Here is a 15,547-nt window from a genome sequence, read left to right on the forward strand (position 1 = left end):
ATATCTATTTGCCACATGCCTTAGCTATTCCTGTCAATGTGATCAGCTTACCTGACAGGATAGACTTCGTTAGTCCATCATGGTTGCAAGAGAAAAATCCATCCACGACAGCAGTATTGTGAGGTGGTAGATACTCACATGATCGAGAGCAAGAAGCAGAAATCATAGGATGGTCTCTTGGTTACTTTTCTATCACTGTAACACAACACCATGACTAAGACAACTTATAAAAGAAAGCCTTTCACTGGACTTATGGTTTCAGAGCGTTGGAGTCCATGATGGTAGACTTAAGACATGGAGGTAGGAACAGCTGAGGACTTACATCTTGATCTACAAGCAGGGCACAGAGAGGCATACTAGCTGTGGTATGAGTCCTTTGAAACCTCAAAGCCAGCCTCTAGTGATAACACCTCCTCCAACAAGGCCACATACCCTAAACCTTTCCAAAGAGTTCTGTCGATCTGAGACCAAGCATTCAAACATCTGGGTAGCAATGATCAGTCAGACCACCACAGAGAGGAATCGATGTTGAGACCAAGCCTGGCTGCTATGGCCTACTTCGACCATCGAGGATAGCCTCTCATTTTAAAGCCTCCACAGCTGAACCCTATAAGCTGAGGGCTTGAACATTTCATACCGAAACTCAAAACACCAAGGCGATATCCCAGGATACAGAGGAGTTTAACCTTTGAGAGGCGCTTGCAGGTCAGATAGGAGGAAGTGAAAAACTGAAGCCTCATGGAAGCAGCTTCGAGGAAGGTCTTAGCTTGAAATAAGCAAGGAACTTTCTGCCTAGGGACATCACTTACTTTTCTTGCTTCTAGCACAGAAAACACCACTTTAAGGACTGAGGATACTTATTCGGATAGGAAGCTACTGAGCTTGAAAAAAAGGTCCTATGTGTCTCCCAAACTAGAACTATGTCCACTTCTGTTCCCATGGTAGTTACTTCATCTTACAAATGGGGCTGAATTTATACGGTGTAATCAAGCAGACGTCTTGACATATAGGCTGATGGCCTATGAATATTCTTAGCAAACTAAGAAGAATGAAGAACGGGAAATTGCATTCTCCGTAGTAAGAGAAGGAATAATGGCCTGAGACAAAGGGAAGAACCTATTTTTTTTTCCTTCAGACTAGACTTAAAAGCCTTCCTAATCTTTGAGAGCATCTGGCCCGTATTCAGTCTCCCCCAGAGAGACAGGGAAGGGCTCCTGGGAGGGTTTCACAGGCAGCCATTTGAACTGTTGAATTGTGGAGCGCCAAGAGGAGTCTAAGGAGGTCCTGGCTATTATCTCTCCGATGAAGCAAGGAACAATGGGTTTTAACTGGAAATTCAAACCATGAGCTCATCTGACCTGACTCTGGTTACCCAGCTGGCTGGGCTTGACTTCACGGCCTTTTATGGGAGCAATATGTATTGGTCACCTACTGTATATTTGGTGTCATTTTATTAACTGACATGTGTTTGCTTCTCAGAGTAGCTCTGACAAAGAAGGAAGTCAACATGCATGACTACTGCTCAATCGTCTGCCTGATCCCGCAGTCTGCGCAACGCATGTTTTATTCTACTTTACCTTAACAAATAGGATCTCCTTGGAATCTCAAAGAGGCTTCCATTAGGAAGCACTATATTCTGCCTTGATGTATGGGAAATGAGAAACTCGGAGCTTAGAAAGAATCAAGAAAGCTATCCCGTGGAAGAGACCGTGTAAGCTTCGGAGCCCTGACTTTGTCCACTAAAGGGTCACACAGGGTTAAACAAAAACAACCTAAGAGGGTATTAATTATCAACCAGTTTCCCACAGACAGAGTTTTGCTTATGATCTGCTGGGAAAATTACCTTAGTTTTAAAAAAATGCCCATTTGCATCTGGATCTGCAGGTGGTTGAGGGCCAGCCTGGAAAGGCTGACACATGGCCAGTAGAAGGGCACCCATTTTTCTTTCTTTCTTCAGTCAAGGCTTTGAATTGGCTCCAGCTGTTACTTGATCCAGAGGCCAGAAGACCCCAATATCCTGCTCTTTGGATTTCTTTTCTCCTGGAAGTTATTGATTATTGCTGGTCCTGGAATGCTAGGTTGGAGCCCTTTGGAGAACTACAAGGTTTTTTTGTTTTTTTCCCAGTGGGTGCTGGGAGCAAGGTGGGCATACTATGGAGGTGGTGGTGTTTTGAGGTGAAGTCTTGGTTTCAGATTGATTGGGCCCATGTATTGACATTATTGGAAAACAGTCTATGAGTAATACATCTTTACAAGGTGACACCCACTGGACTCTTCTCAAGTTTACATAGAACAAATAATAGTGATTTTAGTGATCTACTCTCGTGGTTTATCAAGTCAGCAGTGTGATAATCTGTAAGCACACCCAAGAGCAACGATTTTACGTCTCACGTTCACCGAGCAGCTCCTAAGACGCATGTTCCTATGTTAAGGCATCGGACTCTCCACTGCCGGGTGATGTAGATGCTAATAAAGACTCCCTCGTTGCAAATGGATCCTCGGCTTAATGAACATTTTCAATGTGCCCTCATTAACTGGTGACAAACGTGATTAGAACAGGCATATCAAGAATCCCAGGGGACTCGGCATTAGTTACCAACAGGGCTAAAAGAAAAAGACAGCAGGGAAAACTAAGTTACCTTGTGAAATTTCCAACCCCGCGCACCCACCACCCTTTACCCTACTGGTTCCTTTGTGTCTTATCCGCACGCCTCTCTTTTAGCTTTGTGTGCAGATGTTGAATCGTAGTTGGTGATGAGATTCCCCTATTTTCTAGCAGAGAACATCAGCGGCCCATACTTCTACAAATCAGCTTGCTTGGAACAAGAAACTCACTTAAAAATAAAAATGGATTTCATCTTGGAGTCAGAGGGGATACGGGGCTTGTGGTGAGTCACTCCACTTTTCAGGGGAGAGAAGCCCTAACTCCCAGTGGAGCAGAGAGCCTCAGCCCACTGGCGCCCAAGGAACTAACACAATGGGCAGATGTCCGAACCCCACTGGCCATGGCCCAGAAGCAAACAATAGAACCCTGGCCAACTTCTACTACAGAGCGTTTCTGAAGCTATGGTATTGCCTTGGCCAGCCAAAAACACATTACGAGACCGCAGCTATCCACAACAGCTTCACTTCATAAAGAAGGGGTGGGCTGGGGAGGACGGTAACGTGAGCTTACGTTCTCTGGTGGAGTTTAAGGAAAAGTGCTCAGAAATTCGGCCTCTCTGCCCCTTCGGATGATGGATTGCTTCAGTTTTATGAAACACTGGAGCAAGTCCTTCAGGGTTGGGACTACATGAATATTAATTGGTCGCCAGTAAGAAGAGGGAAGCTTCGCTCATTGCCAGTCGAAGGCAGTCGTCACTCGCAGCCCCTCCCACTGTCTGTATTTTAAAATAGCTTTTTATGGCAACGGGGGAGTCAAAGTTGGATTCTGGGAGGAGATTTTTGTTAAGCGTTCTGCAGTAATTCATTACTGCAGGTCCTTTAAAGGAGGGAGGGGAGGGCGGCATCGTGTTCTAAGACCGTAATGACGAGGGATTATCTAAACAGATCCGATTTCATATGCCCTCAAATGGATGCAGATAACAGAACTCAGAAGTCCGCTTTTACAGTTCCTAGAATTTTGTGGATTTGCGTATTTACTTTACATGTGTTATCTTCCCTGCTGACAAAGAAAGCAGGCATTGTGTTTCCTCTTTTACAGGCTAGATCGGCGATGGAAGGCCTTGCCAATGGAAGGGCTCAGGGCTAGGATGGCAGAGCTGGGATTCCAACCACAGCCCTCCCCCGGCATCCAGCTTCCCTGTGTTCTATCCAGGCCCCATGGGCCCTCCCTCTTTTCTCTTTCCCGAGGCCATCAGCTCGGGATATGACACTGTCTCCATAAACGGCAGAGCGCAGCTTGGATATAAATCGCATTAGTGCGAGCCTCCCTGGGACCCGGCAGCATCGGTTGCTTTCTTGATGGCTAAAGCGCCGGGCACAACGTGCTTGCTTTAGAGAATTTACCTCCGACTTCAACGGGATTTTTTTTTTTCTTTTCCCCAATCCGCATTTACAGTAAATTTTCTCAGATTAAACTGTATATATCCATCATACTGAAGACATGTGGATGACAGAAAGCGAATTCATTTGGCTGGGCAAGCTCAAAAACCAGCGAAAAATGAAATTACAAAGCCACTACGGGAATCGCTCTGCCCGTGCACAGTTCTCTTGGGGCATAGTTTTGAAAACTAAGTTTTGTTAAATTAGAGATTAAACAAGAACCCCACCCTTGTACCTCAACTTCCAGCCGATTCAGGCCAACGCTGAGTACGAGCCCTGGTAGATTTGGATGGGATCTAACTTGGCCCAAGATCTCCAGCCCATCCCTGCTGGAAATCTCTCAGGGGAGTCCGTTCCAGCTTTCCCAAAAGTCCCAGCCCAAAACATGTTTGGCTCCACACTCGGCCCTTTGCAATATTTGATGTCTATTAGAAATTACCGAGGGAACTTCAGACTCTTAAGGTCAAGCTTGGCGTCAGTGAGTAATGGAGTCAGACCTGTAGACCAACCATACAACTGAAGCAAGCTTTGAGAACTGCCTCAAAGTCCACATTCGGCCTCATCAGCAGTTCTTGGCGAGGACTCAGAGATCTTTGAGATACTGGTGAGGGGGAAGGGGAGGAGATTCCATTGTCCCTTTCCAACCTAACACTTCCATGTAGCTACTGTGAGTAGGCATGTGGGCACTGGGGGGCGTGGGGGTGCAGAACCAAAGGCGCTGTGAAATCAGAGCCCTCGGAAAAACAAGGCGATAATTCTTTTTCCTCAAGTAACTTTAACCCCATGGAGCTACAGACATGGTAAGAAAATTATGATTTCAACTTCGCCAAGAGACTGGCAGCTTCTAAGGCGGAGAATGTGGAGTTGGTGTGCTTACAGAGGGTGAAAAGCATTTACAGGTCAGATAAGAAGTAAGTCCGATAAACTCTCTGTTGGAAGGGGAAGACACGGCTGATTCGAAGGGTCTCATGTGTCTGGAAAGCAGACAGGATCCTCTCAGAGTCTAATCAGCAGTTCTGGTTTCTTGGTGGCTAGTTATTTCTTGGAAGTATGCACTTAGGTTAGAAAGTTACCCGTTCTGTTATGTCCCCTATACGCTGATGCTTGGGTGACCGTGAAGTTTGTTCCTGGATGTCCAATGCTCTCCGTTTACTGTGCGTCAGGAGTCGCATGTGCTAGATCCATTTGACACAACAGGAAGTAACGATCGGAAAAGGCACGCATCTGTCTTGAACACTCTGCCACTTAAACAGCAATGTGACCTTGGGATAAATCATGCAATTCCTCTGAGCCTCAGTTTCTTTCACAGTAAATGGCTATGCTAATCTCTTTTTCAGAGTGTCCTCCGTGACAGGAAAAGATAGAGCATACACGGGATCATCCACCATAAACTCTGCTAGAAATGTGTGCCTGGGAAGAGCTTCTTAAATCTGGGAGGGGATGTAAATCCCATCTTCTCTCTCTAATCTTCTTCCTTCTACTTTCACACATCGTTCTTAGGACCAGATAAATTGCACATCCCGATGGAATCTCATTTCATGGGTAATCACCATACTCTGGCCTTATGTGTAGAATAAACTTCCTCTGAGAGAGAGAGAGAGAGAGAGAGAGAGAGAGAGAGAGAGAGAGAGAGAGACAGAGAGACAGAGAGAGAGACAGAGAGACAGAGAGACAGAGACAGAGACAGATATCAGGAAACACTCTCTCTCTCTCTCTCTCTCTCTCTCTCTCTCTCTCCAGAAGCACTGGAATAGTAGATGTGACGTAATCAGCCACTCCAGTTTCTCATGGAATCTAAACTCAGGTCTTCATACATCTAGGGTAAGCACTTTACCCTCTTAGCTGTATCTCCTCGGCCCAGTTATTAGAACCTTTGACTGAATAGACATAGTGCAATGATAGGAGGTGTTCAGAGTGGTTTTGATTGGTGTTGTGATCCACCGAGCTTCAGGTATCCTTGGGGTTGTATACAGGCTTTTATCAAAAATGACAGAAATTTACTTCCACAACTCTCCTGTCTCCAACCTGACAGAAAAACAAGCGTCTCTGAGTCACATGGGCTCTGCCATCCACTGGATCCTGATGTGTCCAATTTCATCTTGTGAATATCTGTGTTTTCGTAAGTTGCAAGGCAAGAAGCTGAGTTTTGAACAGGGTTAGAATTTATTTAGTGTTTACTTGCATTTTACAACCATAGCAAGGGAAAGATATGTTCCTGATGACGGTGCTCCTACTCCTGCTGCTGATGTTTGTTATAAGGTAATGGAGTAATGGTCATGTCAGGACCTCCGTGGCCTTTGCATGAGAAGTCTTCCAATCATCATGAGAGATTCTGAAAGACAGTTCTGGGCCTGGTACCCAAAGGCTAGAAGTCAAGTAGGGTAGACTTTTCTTGGATAGGTTGCTACTTGGAGCCTGATAACATCTTTCCCCAGGTGTCTCTGTAGTTTATCGTGTGTAAAATGGAATGAATTCCACTGACCCAAGAAGGATCTTGAGGTTTGGCAGCAACCATAGCAGTTGCATAAGCAACCAACCAACCAGAGAGCCCAGAGTTGTGTGTAAACAGAAACCTGGGCCTGTATTGGTACATAATGCGCTTAAAGAAGTGGTAACAATGTTAAGCAAAACAAGGCAGATTTGGAAGGAAAATATACAAAATATGCTTTTTCTTTTATTTAGAGACCAGATTTAAAATAATGTATGTGTGCGTGTGTATGTGTATGTGTGCGTGTGTGCATGTGTGTGTGTATACATGTGGGTGCATGTGTGCATACGTGTGTGAGTGGATGCATGCGTGTGTGCATGTGTGTATATACACATACATGTGGGTGCATGTGTGCATGTGTGTGAGTGGATGCATGTGTGTGTGCATGTGTGTATATACACATACATGTGGGTGCATGTGTGCATACGTGTGTGTGTGTGTGTGTGTGTGTGTGATGAATCTAGAAAGGGGATCATGAGAGTGGAGGAAGAGGTTTTAAAGAAGGCAGGAGAACGAGAGGGTAGAATGGGAGAGTAGCTGGGGAATGAAGGGAATCAGTCAGGGTGCTGGGACAGTGAGGAGGACAGTGGGGGAGGGACGTGGACAAGGACAAAGTGTAATGACACACTGTGTGAACATGCCAGGATGGAACATTACTTTATACGCCAACCCCAAACATTAATGTTTAAAGTTCTTGTCAAATATTAAAAAAGATCATAACTAATTCAGAGGCGATGGATGGCCCTCCCATCCCTCAATTTTCCTTACCCTCCTCCTACCTATTTTGCCATTAATTTACACATTTAATAACATCTTTGACTATTAATTATGCACCAGCCATTGTGAGGGCTGGTAGACAAAAGCAGGCAATTGCATGCTATCCGTGGTTCCAGACTGAACTGTGTAGTGTCCCCACTTGATGACACAGACAGGAGAGCAGGGAGTCAAGCCATGCCAAACCAGGCACTTTTGAATACAGAGGTGGGAGGGAGGCCGGATGAAGAGTGACATTGGGCAATGACAGGCTGCAGAGTCTTTGCTAGGGAAGAGCATTCTGATGCAGGAAGTTTGAGCAGAGGGTAGAGAACGGGCAAGGGTGGTCATTGGGTGGGGAACAGTTTTTGGTAAGGAGGAAGCAGTGAGGAAGATAGACAAGTGGAGAGTGAGTGAGGGGGAAGGGGGTGGGGCATGAAGACTGGAGGAGTGACAAAATATCTACCAAGCATCATGAGCACTCAATTTTTTCCTTTGTGTTGTTTAAGTGTATACATGTATACGTGCATATGTATAAGTATGAATATGTATATATGCAAGCACTTTACTATATTTCCTCAGCCCAGTTATTAGAGCCTTTGACTGAATAGACACGATGCAATGATAGGAGGTGTTCAGAGTGGTAATAATTGATGTTGTGATCCACCAAGTTTCAGGTATCCTTGGAGATAGATACATGCGTATGTATGTATGTATGTATGTATGTATGTATGTATGTATGTATTTACACATGCATATACAGGTGTGTACACACATGCATGCACACACGCACACACAAACACACACACAGAAGAGGAAAGTCATTGAATGCCTTATTTTTATTGTTCCCCATCTTATCTCTCCGAGACAGGGTCTCTCACTCTCTGGCCAGTGAATCCCTGGAATCCACCTTTTCCTAGCTCCCAATGCTGGGATTAAAGGCATGGGTGTCTAAGTCAGCTTTTATGTGGCCATTGGGAACTCATGTTCAGGTCTTTATGCTTGCACATCAAGCACATTTACCTACTGAGCCATCTTCCTGGCTCTGGTTGTGGTTTTTGCTCATAATTGATTAAGAAGTTATGCTAGGAGTTTAAGTGTGTGGTAGCTTTGGTAAAATCATTTTTAGCATGGTCTGCAGAATTCCTTTGGGTCAAACTAGTGAAAACAGAGTCGAGGAAGAAAAATTGTGGGAAAAAAAAATGCTTACACCAGAAACTTCTTTACTAAAATAAAACTCATCGAATTACATCTAATATTTCTGTCAGAAGGTGCAGCTTTCTGATATCCCTTCATCCTTCTCTTTCTCATTTTCCTTTCCTTGAAAATCATCCCTCCTTCCTCTCCCTTTTTGTTCTGTTCCTTTGACTTATGCAAATTAGATTCATTTCAACCATAAACACTCATCCCCCCCCTCAATGCTCCCTATAAATAAAATACACTTTCAGTGTTCTGTAGATGTAATTGAGATGGACAGGGACTCAGTTTCCCCAACAAAGAAAGTGCTTCTCTAAGATAGTCCTTTGACCTTTCACCCCGTTGATCATCTTTGGTTGCAGAAGACCCACCACCACTCCGCCGAGATAGGTGTTTATCTTCTTTAGTAAGAATTCTGACAAACTGCGTTGTCCCTCTAATTCTGATCATTGTGTTGGTTCTCATTTTATCATCTTTGACTGGTCTTCTGTATCCCTTGCTACAGGTTTCCTATCAGCATAGTCCATCGAAGATCAAAACTCTTTAGAATGCATCACCTGTGTGCAGTACAGACAGTCTATTTCTTGTCACTTCTGCAAGGACAGTACGGTGTGACCAGTGTGCCAGCACTTACATCACATTAGGCAGGATATGCCATCCAGATGGGACATGAGGAGACAGAAAGCTTGCACGGGTTATGTGCAAATACACAAAGTACTTGTGTATTAACAAGGTCTTAGTTTCTGTGCACGTCTTGGAACCAGTCCCCCTCAAATCTTGAAGGACACCTGTAATCAATATCAACATGTTCTTGAGCATGTACTATATGTCAGGCATCTAAGTACATTGTGTGCAATGTGGGTTGGGGTCACAAAGCACAGCAAGCATTGTCACCTTGTCATTGTGCAGGTGGTAGGACTGAGACAAATACAAGACAAATACAAGATAGATGAGACAATCATCTATCTATCTATCTATCTATCTATCTATCTATCTATCTATCTATCTATCTATATCTATCTATCTATCATCTAGCTACCTACTTATCTATCTACCATCAATCATTTATCTATCTATCATCTATCTATCTATCATCTATCTATCTCTATCAATCTACTATCTATCTATCTATCTTTCAATCTATCATCTCTATATGCATGTATTTATATGGGACATATATAATATTTATATTTATATCCATAACCATAAATCTATATATCTATGTATCTATGTATTTATCTATATTTCTATGCACACATGTATCATCTATTTATGTATATCTATGTATGTATTTATCTATACATCTATTATCTATCTACATATCACTATATCTATGCATCTACACCTACATATCATCTATATATCTACATATCTGTCTATGTCTATATCTGGGCCTATGTGTATGTCTGTATCTCTATCTAATCTCTCACATGTGCTCATGTAGGTGGGGAATCCAAAGGTTTGAATCCAGAGGCTTCCTAGTAGGAGCGCCTGAGGGATCCGGCTGGCTGTAGCTGCCTCTCCGGCACTAGGCACTTGGACTATGAGGCTGCATCACTATGCTTGGCTTTTGATAGGATTATTGGTTTTCCAAACTCAGGTCCCTGGTGAGGCAAGAACATTAACATCTGCTGTGTCTCCCTAGACACACAAGAATACCTCCCGAGTGAGACGGGATAATTATGGGCAGCCTTGCATCTAAACAATCACTCAAATTATTTGTAATCCATTAGCATTTTCCTAAATATCCTGACCGCATGCAGGATTTGGACATAGACATTTAAAGAAAAATGGAACTGGAAGTCGCAACAGGGATTGCCTGTTCGTTTTAATGTCCCGGATGTGAATCGATACCTCAGCGAGCTTCTGATTCATCGCATACCATGGAGTGACCCGGGGGCCTTTCAGCACTCCAACTCGTATCCAGCTTGCTTGCCTTGGCTTGGGAAAGAAAACCACAGCTCACTGCTCTCCTCAACACACTCTGCAAGAAGACGAAAGGAGACTGGGTGAGAGAAAAATATTCCCGACAGCATGGCCTCCATTTAGAAAGCCCGGGAGCAGCAAGGGGTAATGAGTCTTGACTTCTGACACTGTTAAAGATGGTGTCTCCAGTTTCTCTCCATTTCTCACCTTATTCAAATAGGGGAGGGATGAGGAGGAAGGGGGAAGTTTGGCATGAAATCCACCTTGGAAAATCATATTTGAATAAAGGTGCCCCATTCACGAGTCTCCTAGCATTTGCTTTGGGGACTGGCTACAGCCTTATTAGTTGACTCACAGAAACTGGCAGTTTGGAAGGGAGGAAGGGCTGGCTATGCTTCATCTGCAGGATGAGTGTAAGAAGTGTAAGAAGGTGGAAGGACATGACATTGGTACATGCAATTAGTGGGATAGAGGTACATGTGGAGGAAACCAAGAGAGGGGTGTTTATGTCCTAGAGAGGTCAGAGGTTCAGAATGGGGCTTCTCCTGGCCTCTGGAGCCTAGCCAGGCATCTACAGAGCTCTCTCTTGAGGTATGTTCTAGCCCAGGCTATTTTGGATTTTCAGTAGACTCAAGGGTCCTAGATCTATTTTATCATGTTCTCATTAATTAAAAACAAGAAAGTATGAAGATAGTGAAAACCATGTGGAAAATAAAAAAAATTTTACTTCCTAGTTGTAAGGAAGCTATTCATTTATGATAGATCATTTGTCAGAGGAAGAGAAAAAACGGGAAGCCAGAGAATGGAAGTCCTGGAATGGACCTTGTTCTGAAGGGCGGTGTCTTCCCTGATGATGTGCCTGGCACTGGGCTGAGGGCAGAGGCCAGGGTATGATGGGATATGTTCTGTCGGAGCTAGCTCAGAGGAAATGGAGAGCTACCAGCTCCTCCAGTGAGACTGGGAAGCCTAGTGTAGCAGGTCTAAGTCCGCATACTAGAGAACTACCCAAGCCATCTGCATCCATCTGGAATTTGGTTCTCTTCAAAGTACAGAGCCTTCTCCTAATTGCTTCCCACGGGGACTTTTCTTTTAAAGAACTATTAAAAAAACGTCATTTTTTTCATGGACTTTATTTTTTTTCTTATTAAGGAACTCATCCTAGGAAACAACATTTATTCATGAATTGTAAGATGATATCATGAATAAACTTGGCCCATGTTGAAATGTACACAGTGCATAGCCGGTGTAGCCATGCCAATGTAGAGAACAGAGGTTGACAGTGGGTACGAAGTAGCTCTCTCCACTTTATTTTTTGAGACATGGCTTCCCACTGAACCTAGAGCATGCTGATTTTGCTGAACCAATCAAATCCACCTGTCTCTGACCCCTAGAGCTGAGGTTGCAGACGCACCATTGTGCCTGGCTTTTGTAGGGATGCTAGGGATTCCAACGCAGGTGCTTGGACAGAAATTCCTCCATTCACTGAGTGATCTCCCTAGACCCCACCCTAATTTTTGAGACAGGATCTCTCAGCGACCTGTAACTCAGCAAGGAGGTTGGGTTGGCTCACCAGCAAGGGTGTGGCTACACGTGCGCAGCAGTGCTGGGAAGGGGAGATGGTCTTGGAACGAGAACTGCTACGAAAGCCTTTGGGGAGACTGGCAGGAGGAGAGAAGCCAGCTTCGTCATGTTGCTTAAAACCAAGTCATTGCAGAAAGTAATCTACAAATTTATGCCATTGATGAAAAGGAGACGGGAATCACCCAGAAGGAGCGGGAGACTGGAAAAGGATGCTAAGGATGGGGAAATGCACCTGCCGATGTGGGTCACCGACATCCATGGGAGGAGGACCAGGGCCCTGACTCTGTTTAGATGTCTTACGGAGCTGATGGGAGAAACAGGACTTTAGGTGACAGAGATGCTCAATGTATTTCCCTCAGCCTCCGGGTTCCCAACTTGAGAGCCTCCTGGGTTTCACCCTGTGACTCACATCCCTGACTCATTCCTGTAGCTCCCTCAAGCAGAGGGGCTGCTTGGCAGGCCTCCTCACTGCTCAGCCGTGGTGATGAGTGTGTCTGTCTCTAACTCTGCCAGTCTTATTATTTTAAATTGGTGCTTTTTCTTCAGATGGGTGCTTTGCTTCCAAATCAGCCCCTTCTTCTTGGTGGTGTCATAATAACATTGAGAGAAGCAACATCTGCTGCCGTTTATTGAGCTCTAAATATGTACCAGGTGCCGTGTAAGGGGGCTCAGAACTTGGCAGCTAGCAACTTAGACTCTGTCAGATTGCTGATTCCAGTCTTGCTTCTAGAATTTACTGGTTATGAGGTCCAAGGACAGAAAAATCTAGGCCTTAGTTTTTCCATCTGTAAAATGGGCATGGTATTATTTCCTCACCCATAAAAAAGTTGTGTGTAAGTGGGAGGGTGTGTGTGTGTGTGTGTGTGTGTGTGTGTGTGTGTGTGTGTAGACTGCTGTCTGTAAGCAGGTGAGGGCAGGTGAAAAATAAGGCTAGAGTCTGTGATTGGGCAGTGGAAAAAGAAGGCGGGCTGATAATTTAGAGACGAGTACAGAGAGACAGGGACAGAGGGACAGAGGGGGAGATGAAGAGGAAGAGACAAGATGGAACCTATAGGAGAGGAAAAGGAGCCAGAGCCACACTGTCCTGGGAGCCCTAAGTATTGGTGATTTCTTAGATAGATGATTAATTAATAAGTAGGATGTGTTCGCCCCATCTAGGTGTGTAGTTTGTGTTTATATCAATTGAGTTTTGAGTTCATTGTGCAGGCGTTTTGTGGGTTGAGAATTTACTAATATAAATCTGACTGATACATTACAAACCTCTAGAGTTTTGCTTTTACCTGGTTATGGGGATTTGTGACAGCTAACCACAGGGGGCAGATGGCTGGGAATGTAAGCAGAATCCACTGCAAGAGAACCGTGAGATGGGTGGCCACTGCATGGAAACCCTGGTGGCAAGGGGAACCTTAATACTAGAAATTAGTTAGGTGCTAGAGTGGGTGCCTTGATGTTTTTATATATTTCACGTCATGTGTGTGTGTGTGTGTGTGTGTGTGTGTGTGTGTGTGTGTGTGTGTACTTGTGCACATGCAAAGGCCAGAAGTCAAATCATGTGTCTTCCTTAACCACTAATTTACCTGATTTGTTCAGACAAGGTATCTTACTGAACCTGGAGTTCACAGCTTGGCTAGGCTGGCTAGTGAGTTTCAGGACTTCTCCTGTCTCCTTGCTCAGGGAATGATACTCCCCACAGTGGGTTGAGTCTGGTCATATCAATTAATAATCACAGTAACCCCATAGATATACTCACAGGCATATAGGCAATGTCTTATCAACAGTCTATTCCAAGGTGTCAAACTGGCACAACTCCATAGCGTGCTACACTCTATGTATGTCACTCTATCATGTGACATAGTATCGTGATTGTAATTTCTAGGACATGAGTTTTTGAATGATTGTTTTCTATAAGAAAAGATAGAAACTATTAGGCCATTCTAATCAATGCCAATGTGCATGATAGGAGAAAAATCAGTTAATCTGATAATTTATACCGGTGTTATTTTCCTGAGCTCTTAAGTCATTTGACCCTGGAGTCTTCAAGCAGTCTACTTGTGACTATTTTCAAAAACACACTGGCTTGCGTCACTGAAAATGTGTTACTGAAGGTGGGGTCTGAGTGTTTAAATGATGATCCAAGTGTTCAGACAAGATAGATTGTTAAATGTGTGCAAGCCACGTGGTGAGCATCTCACATTTTGCTCCCACACAGTTCTGTATTCAGACAATGCCAGTCTAAGACTGATATTCACAAATATTTATTGACTACCTATTGATTTTATGTATACATACATATATATGTATACACAGACACAGACACAGACACAGATAGACAGATAACCCCCATCTCTCTCTTTCTCTCTCTCTATTATATCTATCTATCTATCTATCTATCTATCTATCTATCTATCTATCTATCTATCTATCTCATCTATATTTATCTATCTATCCATCATCTATCTATCTATCTATCTATCTATCTATCTATCTATCTATCCATCCATCCATCCATCCATCCAACTATCTATCTATCTATCTGCAGAGAGAGTAATTATTTACTTGTCTATCTATGAATTTACATGTCCATGACATATGTGCAGATGTCAGGGACAACATATGAGAGTTCGTTCTCTCCTCCTACCCTATATTTACTGGGGATCAAATCAGGTCTTTAACTGGGCAAAAAGCACCTTTACCTTCAGAGTCATCATCCTGGGCTTGCCACATATTATATTCTGATTATGGCTTTTTCACAATCCTTGAGGGAAATTTGCTAACAACATGTATGTATTGGTTCACCTTCCATAGCGATGTTGAGCTCAACTCGTGGCAATGCTGTGATTGAGAGAAACTCACCAAGAACTAACTGCCCGTGAGTCTCCTGTGGCGGCTTGTTGCTTCTGCAGCCTCACCTCAGCCTGGTTGGTGAGCCTGGCAGTTTCTTCAGGATTGAACAGCAGCTGCTGGTTCGTGCCTGGTGTCTGCCTGCCCAGAGGACTTATCTGCAGCTGATTCGTATTTGGTGTTTGCTATGGGATTGAACTGCTGAGGAAGAAGATGGAGCTCACCTCCAAAGAACCATTGCTGAACAGGTCCACTTCCCCCACATCCTACTAACTTTTCTCTTCCACTTCCTCTGCTGGGTCATGGGCTAGAGGAGAGGTTGAACCCTTCTTAAAAATAGGTTGCAAAAATTTGATGCCTACACACATGGGTTTAATGGTCATGTTTTGGACTCACTGTAAATTCTCCTCAGCAGGGATGGGTGTCTTTCAATCACTATCCCACCACCCTGTTCAAGGTCTGATTCTCCTCAGGAAGCCCATGGGAGGGAACATTGAAGTAAGAGTAGCAGTTACCAGTACTAACTTACCTTCCCCTTCCTCCGTATACCCTGACGTTTATTATAATCCTGTGTGTCTCTCCCTTTTGGCTCAAAGCGCCTGGTAATCTGTGGGGGCTCACAAGGCTCATGTTCATGGGCTTAGTGATGACCATGGTAATGACAGAACTCACTGCACACAACTCCTCTTAGAGAGGACTCAGAAGGAAGATGGGAAG

This window comes from Rattus rattus, chromosome 9 (genome assembly GCF_011064425.1).
Source record: "Rattus rattus isolate New Zealand chromosome 9, Rrattus_CSIRO_v1, whole genome shotgun sequence".
NCBI classification, from domain to species: domain Eukaryota; kingdom Metazoa; phylum Chordata; class Mammalia; order Rodentia; family Muridae; genus Rattus; species Rattus rattus.